Genomic DNA, 10,250 nt, shown 5'->3' on the forward strand with positions numbered 1-10,250 from the left:
AAACCTGTTTTTGCTACTTCTTGGGCACACAGGTTGCCTTTCCCAGCTTCTATGTGGATAGTTGTGGCTATGGGCCAAGTTCTAGCCAATGGCTTGAGAGGGAAGTGATGTGCACAAACCTCATCAGGACTGACCTATGTAGCCTCCCGTAATCTATCCTCTAGGCTATTTTTCTGTGTTGTCTAGGCTTAGAGGACTCTGAATTCAAGGGAATGGCAGAGATATTAGCCCCAAAGAGCCTGGGACTCTGACCACATGGAGGAGAGGTGTCTGCTGTAGAAGAGCACTTGCTTTCTAAATTCAACTTTATCTAAATGAAAACTAAACTTCTATTATGTCCCACTATTGAAGTGTTGGTACTTATTTGTTACAGCAGCTTTTTAGCATTTATTCTTAGTCCCCAGTCAGTATATTCCTGGAAAAGATATCCTATTGAGTAGTATACTGCTCTCTACTCCCATGAATGTTTTCTTAATTTTTTAAAAAAATTTTCTTTATTTTTCATTATTATTATTATTGGCTTCACCATGTAGCACCTGATTTTTTAAGCTCCCTGACCAGACATTGAGCCTGCAGCACTTGCAATGGAAGCATGGAGTCTTACCCATTGTTCCTCCAGGGAAGTCCCCATGCGTTGTAGAAAGAAGTGCACTTAGGAAGAAAAACTAAGTCAACAGATATTCCGTGTTTAAAAAGCATGGTGATGGAGAAGTCTTTGATGTCTTTGTCAGCTGGAGTTCAACGAGATTTACTATAACATAACTTCAGTCTTGTGTTCTTTCTTTTGTTCCATCTTTCTCTCCTTCCTTCTCTTTCTGCTGCTGCTGCTGCTGCTAAGTCGCTTCAGTCGGACGTGTCCGACTCTGTGTGACCCCATAGACGGCAGCCTGCCAGGCTCCGCCTACTAAGTGCTTATTGCATTCAAAGAAGAAAATAAATATGCCCTCAAGGAGCTTAGAGTCAAAGGGTGAGTCAAGATAAATAAATCTATAATTAGACTACAGCGTGGTGAGGACAGCATGCCTGCACTATGGGAGCACAAAGATGTACTGACCTGAGGGGAGAGGAAAGCTTAGAGAAGGGGGGTGAAGTGAAGTCGCTCAGCTGTGTCTGACTCTTTGCGATCCCATGGACTATAGCCTACCAGATTCCTCCGTCTATGGGATTTTCCAGGCAAGAATACTGGAGTGGGTTGCCATTTCCTTTTCCAGGAGATCTTCTCAACCCAGGGATTGAACCCGGGTCTCCTGCATTGTAGGCCGACGCTTTACGATCTGAGCCACCAGGGAAGGGGGCTATTGAGCAGAATTTCCTGGGATATGGGACTTCCAGTGTAAACCCTAGCAATTCCCATATAAATCTGGACAAGTTAGTCACCATATGTGGAGATAATGTCATTATATTTCCTCAAAGGAGAAACATGAGTTTGGAGAGAGCATCCTAGACCAAGGACCAGCATGTGTGCTGGAGGAAAAAGTGCAGACTGCACTGTGGAGTATGTGGCAGGGGAGTTAGGTAAGAGACAGGTTGTAAAGGACTTTGTAAAACATGTTAAGGAGCTGAAGGGCTGAAGGCAACAAAGTAAAGAAGGAAGCCACAGCCGAAGTCCAATGGAGTCAGGTAGAGAGGAGAGGCCATTTTGAGAAGTATTTAGAAGGCAGAATCTTAAGTACTTGATTGTTGATGAAACAAAAGAATCGAGGGAAAGAGAGAGAGAGAGAGAGAGAGAGAGAGAGAGAGGAGATCCAGGATGACCTGCAGGTTTTGGAAGAGTAATATCCCAACGCAGAGAATTGCGTTGGTCCAAGCCCATGTGCTGTGTTACATGCCTGCAGTCCCACGGTAAGGCCACCCCACCCTCCTTCTCCGGGCAGAGCAGCTCTTCCTTGGAGGGCTCAGCAGGGTGCCTTGTGCACACTTCTTGGCATGGTAGTGCTAGTGCACAGTAACTACTGAAGTCATTCAGCGAAGGGCTTATAAAACTACCTTAGAAAGGCAGGCAAGTGCCAAGAAAATGAAGAATGTACATTAAAGAAGAATTGGTATTTAACAGTTGATATTCAAGGAAAGAAAATTATTTTGGCTTTAGTTTTATCCTCTCAAAAGCTCCACATGGAAAATAATATCTTCAGTACCTCTTCTTTCCAGGTTCCATTGCATTCTCAGTCACCCATAATAGTACCATTTCCACTCATCTCTCAGGAAAGAGGCTCTTTCAGCACTCCCAGTGTCTGTACCCAGGGGCCCTGATTCCATGATCTTATGCAAGGGCTGGTGGGGGTACTTGAACTGTCCCAGGCTTTAAACTTATAATTTTACACACACGATTTCCTTTGAGCTTCACCTCACAGCCTCCTGTCAGGTCATATTCACAGGGAACTGCAGTCAGAAACTAATGTAATACTTAAAGCGGTTACAGATTTTCTCTACTTGATTATAAACTACCTGAGGTCAGGGACTGTATTTATTATTTACTTTCCCATTTGCCATAGGGCCTGGCCAATAGTAGATGCCTCAGGAATGTTTGTAGGAGCAGTAGATGGATTGGTTTCTCCAGAGAAAACAAAACAAATGGCAGGAAGAAAATTCAGCCTTGATAGCTAATTGCCTAAAATCAGCTTAAGCACTCTGGGTTGGGGAAACCAAAAGACTATCTTCCCAAGTTTCCCTATGTTTTTAATATTTGACCAAAGAGCTGTTGTAATCTATCATAGTCTCTGCTTAGATAAAATAGCATATTTGTGCAAAAAATGTTGTTGTGAGGTCTCAGTGGACAAAAAAATTCCATGTGAAGAAAATGGAATAGAAAAAGCTGAAACTTATGTGTCTCATTAGATGACTAACATCTAGAGCCTGGGTTTTTGGGCTGCTACTTGTTTCTTGTGGTCGTGGCAGAGGCTCTGTCTTGATTCACTGTTGTATGTTCTAGCTGAGTGTGGGACATGAATGTCAACCTGCGGCATGACTACAATTACTTAATTAAAATTTATGGAGCACTATTTATAGAAATATGACAAAAGGGAATCAGAGAAACAAGAAACAAATAGGTGTGGATACTGACCTTGATGAACATACATTTTAGCTGAGATTTTAAAGAAGTCAATACATTTATTTAAATAGTTATCTCTCTTCATTTTGCTTTTATTTTGAAATAAACTTTAATGGGCAATTTCCTATGTCATTAAATTATATAATCATGTTGATTAAAGATCAACTTTTAAGCATACCAAATATTGATGGGGAGATTGAAATATGGAACAAATTGGTGACATCAAAAATATATGTTAGAACAGATGCTAGAACCTCTTTTGTTCAAATGTAAATTTTTCTTCAAGTCCAGGCATAGGAAATCATGACTAGTGTTAAAAGTAATGGACAATCTTCTGGAGCCTGGTAAAATGTTTGTAATCAAGAAATATTTATTACTCTCATGCCTGTTGAATTGCTAGTAGTTTCTTGCACAAACTTAGAAGTAAACACAAAAAAATCTATTTTTATCAATTTCAGCTTATTTGTGACTTAAAAGTGAGCACACTTTAGTTTTCATAGTGATTTTTCAGGATATATCTTGTTTTGAAATATAAAAGCATAATAATAATAAAAACTACTTTCTATTATCAGATCTGAAAAGCAGAATCAATAAATCAACCAAAGAGTAAATCATTATAACTTTTGCCAATTGTGCATTCTTCACCTAGGTATACGTATTGTGAGTGGGAGTAATTTCATTTCTTTGCATGCATGCTAAGTCACTTCAGTTGTGTCCGACTGTTTGTTATCCCATGGATTATAGCCTGCTAGGCTCCTCTGTCCATGGGATTCTCCAGGCAAGAATACTGGAGTGGGTTGCCATGCCCTTCTCCAGGGGATCTTCCCAACTCAGGGAATGAACCTGCATCTCTTATGTTTCCTGCATTGGCAGGCAGTTTCTTTACCCCTGAGCCACCTGGGGAGCCCTGGTTTCTTTAACTAAATGCAAATACAACATTGGTAATATCTTTTAAAGATGAAAATTAATCAGTAAGACAATTTTCAAACCAGAAATTTCTTTAAATGTTGTTCATTGCAAAGGTATAAGTTATTGATTTGAGTTCGGTTCAGAATGACTAGGAAGATAAGGGGATCAAAAGAGAAAATCAACAACAGAAAATGCTGCAGGTGAATTAATTCATATTTTTTTGGTTTAATAGGGAATTTGCAGCCCTTAAAATGAAAATATCTTCCCTGCACAGGAAGTGGTAATAGAGTCATAACCCTAGTTGCTAGCAGTTACTGGGATAGTACCATTCCCCACATCCTAATTATCCCAAACTTGGTTTCTTTCTCTCCAGAGGAAGGCAGGCTATGAAGAAGTGGAAATGTGGTTTGTGTAAAATTAGTTACCTTTTATGCCTTTGAAAAAACTCTTTAGGTCTTGGAGATTTGCACAAAGTATGCAGTTAGACTAAGGCTTAACATGGACCAAGAGATTACGAGATGGAGGCTAAGTCATGAGAGTAACTGGAAACTCAGATTTTCACATCAGAAGGGGAGAAGATGGCTCAAAAAGTAGAGAGCAGTTAACTCCTACTGTCTCATCAGCAAGACACTGTGGGGCTTTTTACTTTACAGGGGTCATGGTCTACTATACGTGTAGGGTCCATACTACACTATGTCATATTCCTTTATGGTTCTGTGCCACAGTCCACATCATAATGGCTGTTTTCATAACCACCCCCTTCCTTCCTCTCCAGCATAAAAGCCTTCTGAGATCCCAGCCTCTCATTTTGCCTTTCTATAAATCCAACCTCATGGTTGCTAGGGGTGACCTTTTTAAAAGTGTAGACTTGAACATACCACAACCCCACACAATATGCTTCAGCATTCAACGCCCTGACATGGTACAGGACATTTTTCACAAGATTCTCCTTACTTTAGTGGTCTCCACTTTTACTGTTTCCTTTCTCTCACACACGATCTAGCCATTCCAACTACCTCTGCATGGATCAGAACATTTTGTCAACACTGGTTCTTCTCTTCTAGTCCACCTAGAAAATTGTCCTTTTCTGGGAAGCTTCCCAAACTGAACATGTCTTCTCACAGGTCTCATGCCTTATTACCCTAAACCTTTCCAGGTGGGAATGACATCCCTGCAGGAAGACTGAGACCTCCTGCCCTGTGCTGACAAGCAATCTACAGGGACAAATTAGAAAAGCCACAGCTCATGGGAGCCAGAGCTTTAGCTGTTTCACTAATCATGCAGAAAAATCCATCTTCCTAGTACTAGTATGTGCCAAGTAAGGCCTTTTATTATCATCATCATTATAATAATGGTAATCATCATCACCCCTTGTTTGCTATGGACCCGGCACTGTGCTAAGTGTTTTTACATGGATCATCTCCTTGCATCAACACAATACTTTCATTATCTTATTATCATTATATCCCCCCACCATTTTATAGATGACGGAAGTGGGGTTTGGAGAACTTAAATGATCTGTCCAAGGTTACATAGCTAGTAGTTAGGCCAGTAGGAGTTGACCCTCAGTTGTCCAACTATCTTATTGTAAAACACAATACAGCTTTTAATTAATTATTATTATTTTTTTTAACCATCTGAGCCATGAGGGAATCCCATCAGCTTTTAATTTTGATCCATTCATAGGAAAGGATGAAAGGGTAGCTTGATTTCCTTATACAGGTTAATATCTGCCTTTTCTATTTCAACATATGGATTATATCTCCTTCAAACTTGCATCTCCAGCATCTGTCATTGTCCCTAACATATATCAGTAAACACTTAATTAAAGTCTGAATGAATACTGGCCAACATGGACATTCTTTCACTGTAGATTAGGGTAGATATATAGTAGGGTTATCCTAAACAGAACAAGTTTTCTATCTTAAGACATCTGAATAGGATAATGTAGAGCCCAGAGGACTTATGTTTATTTGATCCTAATTTGATTTGGGGTTTTGTTTTGAGACTTGTCAAAAGAAGCAACATCTAAACAAACTCAGTGTTCACAAGTATCCTTGATAATCACCAAGAACTTTTAGAAAATAATTTTTTTTTTTCTTATAAGGCCTAAGCCTTTCTTTTAGATTTAAAACTGTACTTAAACTTGCTGGAGAGATTCAATCAAGAAAATGTCACACTATGGTTCCACCTACTTGCTAACATTGAGGCCCACTTAACAAAGAGGACTTGCTTGACATTAGGGGGGAAAAAAGTCTCACCAAGATCCTAGAGATTTTTAGTGGCAGTAGGACTCCTTCAAGGAGAGTGGCATTGAATGTTCTGTCCTTTAATATAAAACATCACTCAGCAAGCTGCACTCTCTGATAATTTTTATAACAGAATATAACACGTTTTTCCAGCAAGGTCAGAAATGTCAATAAAAAGGGACAAATGGACTTGCCTGAGATTCTCAATTTTGGAAACAGTCTGATCTCTTTAGTACACTGGTGCTGAGGCTTGAAAAGCAAGTATATGTTCAAAGGGACTCTGGAGGCTGCCCTAGACTTTTAACCAGGACATCGGCTTGAGTGGCCAGGGTATCCTTTGGGGAATAGTGTAATAATTTGACCTTGGGTCAGGGGATATTGGCACCCGGAAAGAGTGTGTTACATGGCTGCCCCTGGATCTGCCTTTGATTTGAGTTTGACAGTGGTTAAAGAGGTTTGGGGTAAAAAAAGAAACTTCCCATGTAACTAATGGACTGTGTTAGTTTTCTACTTATGCATAACAAATGAACGCAAATGTAGTGGCTTAATATGACTCTCATTTATTATCTCATGGTTCTGTAGATCAGAAGTTGGGGCAGGCTTGGCTACCTTCTTACAGTCTTACAGGCTGCAATGAAGATATAGGCCAAGTGGTGCTCTCATCTGTAGGATGTGGGGAAAAGCCTACTTGTACTCTCATGAGGGTTGTTGGGAGAACTCAGTTCTCTGGAGCGTAGGTTCTCTGAGATGTAGGAATGGTTTTTGCTGCTCACTAGTGGTAAAGAACCCGCCTGCCAATGCAGGAGACATAAGAAATGTGCATTGATCCCTGGATTGCGAAGATCCCTGGAGGAAGGCATGGCAACCCACTCCAGTATTCTTGCCTGGAGAATCCCATGGACAGAGGAGCCTGGCAATCTACAGTACATAAGGTTGCAAAGAGTTGGACATGACTGAAATGGCTTAGCACGCACACAGGCATACACCCTCAGCCCCAGGAGGCTGCTCTCAGGTCCTTCCGTGTGGCCCCCTACAACTTCAGACATCAACTGCACACTGAATTTTTCTCACTTTTGGAATTTTTCTTTCTCTTCTTTGACCAGCCAAGGAAATTTTTGCTTCTAAAAGGCATGAGTGATTAGAGTATACCTTTGCAGCTATCTTTGTATTTTAAGGTTAACTGATTTGGGATTTTAATTGCATTTACAAAATTCCTTTATAAGCAGTGCCTATAAAGGGTTATAGATTACAGGTTACAGGTTTTATATTAGTGTTTAAATGAATAAGTTGGTACTAGCAACCTTAAAGGCCATTTTAGAATTCTGCTCACCACAGGACCAATGTAAATGATTTGTTTTGCATGTACTACTCAATTTAAAACCTTTGAACAATCTATAAGGACACAAATTAATTGCATAATTCACTCAGTAAGTGATGCAGCTGGCATTGGTTCCCAGTCTATTCTGAATCTAGAATCGGTGCTCTTCCTTGGTAATAATTGTGATGCTATTCATAAGAACAGCACTCTCTGTGTACCAGGAATGGCTATTTCTCATGTGCTAACTCATTTCACCTTCACAACAACCCTGTAATTGGGTACTATTACTGTTCTCATTTTGTGGGTGAAGAAGCCACAGAGCAGCCACTGAACTTTCAGAACTCTCATTGGCATAACACAACTGCTTCAGTTAATCTCAACTTCTTTATAGCAGCTCAGCATGTGGCCATTCAAAGATAACTCAAACATTTTACTAGTATCCACTCTGGGTGCTCTCAAATTTCTTAGCTACTTTACTTCTCTTGTTGGCATGTTTTCCTCACTTGCACAATGAGGTATGACATCTCTTGAAACTTTCATGGTGTTGAGACAAAGATTGTCTAATAGGCAAAGAAGACTCTACTGAAGACTATTCCAATAAGGAAGAGAGGCCAGACACAGTTTGAGCTTAACTGCTGAAACCAAGAACTGGAGAGCTTTTAAGAGCAAACATGAGGGCAAATTCCAGGCCGTCTGTGTTTGCTAATTGGCTTCACTGAAAGAAAAAGTAAACTTTCTCATGATCTGAGGTAGTTAGCCAGCTTGGAGCAAGGTGCCTGCCAAAGTTAGGCTCCTGCCTTATCGGGGAAACTTAGACAAAGGGGCATCCTTGTCCTCCAAGACTACATTTCCAATGAATGGCTCCCAGGTCCTTGAGAAAGACCTTCTTGTTCCCTAAAATTGGCAAGAAGCTTTTAAAAAGATTGACCTGTCAAAGGAGCAAAGAAAGAACTGATAGATTTTTCTGAAGTAAATGCTTTAAGAGATGGGAGGTCAGGGCTTAGAGTCAGGAAAAAGTTTGTCTAAAGTTTAATTGGACAAGGAAAATGGTAAGACCGTCTTGGTTGACCATGAAGACTAAACAGATAATGTATGCTATTGTACGTTCTAATCTGAAAAGTAATATTCATTGTCACACCTTCCAGGAAACTCTCTTTGACCCTTGAAGTCTAGATTCTGGGCTCTTCCTCTGTAGTCCCAGAGGTCCTGATCTGTCATGTGTAGTATTATATTATGTGAAGCTGCTAACAGCCTAGGGGCCCATCAACAACATTACAAACAGATATATAAACAGATGGCATATGTGTATACTGTAAACAAAAGTATGTATAAACAGGTTATATACCTGTATGTATACAAATACTATAACCATTAAAGATTACATTGAAGAAGAAATCTAGTAACTTGTTAAAATGTTCATAATAGATTGTTATGTTAAATAAAAGCAAATTATAAAACACTATGAAAAATATAATCCCAATTAAGTAATATAACAAAGAATATTGGAAATAAAAGCAAAAATAAACAAATGGGACCTAATTAAACTTAAAAGCTTCTGCACATCAAAGGAAACTATTAGCAAGGTGAAAAGACAGCCTTCAGAATGGGAGAAAATAATAGCAAATGAAGCAACCGACAAACAACTAATCTCAAAAATATACAAGCAACTCCTACAGCTCAACTCCAGAAAAATAAATGACCCAATCAAAAAATGGGCCAAAGATCTAAATAGACATTTCTCCAAAGAAGACATACAGATGGCTCACAAACACATGAAAAGATGCTCAACATCACTCATTATCAGAGAAATGCAAATCAAAACCACTATGAGGTACCATTTCACACCAGTCAGAATGGCTGCAATCCAAAAGTCTACAAATAATAAATGCTGGAGAAGGTGTGGAGAAAAGGGAACCCTCTTACACTGTTGGTGGGAATGCAAACTAGTACAGCCACTATGGAGAACAGTGTGGAGATTCCTTAAAAAACTGGAAATAGAACTGCCTTATGATTCAGCAATCCCACTGCTGGGCATACACACTGAGGAAACCAGAAGGGAAAGAGACACATGTACCCCAATGTTCATCACAGCACTGTTTATAATAGCCAGGACATGGAAGCAACCTAGATGTCCATCAGCAGATGAATGGATAAGAAAGCAGTGGTACATATACACAATGGAGTATTACTCAGCCATTAAAAAGAATACATTTGAATCAGTTCTAATGAGGTGGATGAAACTGGAGCCTATTATACAGAGTGAAGTAAGCCAGAAGGAAAAACACCAATACAGTATACTAACGCATATATATGGAATTTAGAAAGATGGTAACAATAACCCTGTATACGAGACAGCAAAAGAGACACTGACGTATAGAACAGTCTTATGGACTCTGTGGGAGAGGGAGAGGGTGGGAAGATTTGGGAGAATGGCATTGAAACATGTAAAATATCATGTATGAAATGAGATGCCAGTCCAGGTTCAATGCACGATACTGGATGCTTGGGGCTAGTGCACTGGGACGACCCAGAGGGATGGTATGGGGAGGGAGGAGGGAGGAGGGTTCAGGATGGGGAACACATGTATACCTGTGGTGGATTCATTTTGATATTTGGCAAAACTAATACAATTATGTAAAGTTTAAAAATAAAATAAAATTAATTATAACAAAGAAACAAAACCCTCTGGAAGCATATACTTCAATATGACAGTATTTATCTGTGG

This window comes from Bos indicus, chromosome 6 (assembly GCF_029378745.1).
Source record: "Bos indicus isolate NIAB-ARS_2022 breed Sahiwal x Tharparkar chromosome 6, NIAB-ARS_B.indTharparkar_mat_pri_1.0, whole genome shotgun sequence".
Lineage (NCBI taxonomy): Eukaryota > Metazoa > Chordata > Mammalia > Artiodactyla > Bovidae > Bos > Bos indicus.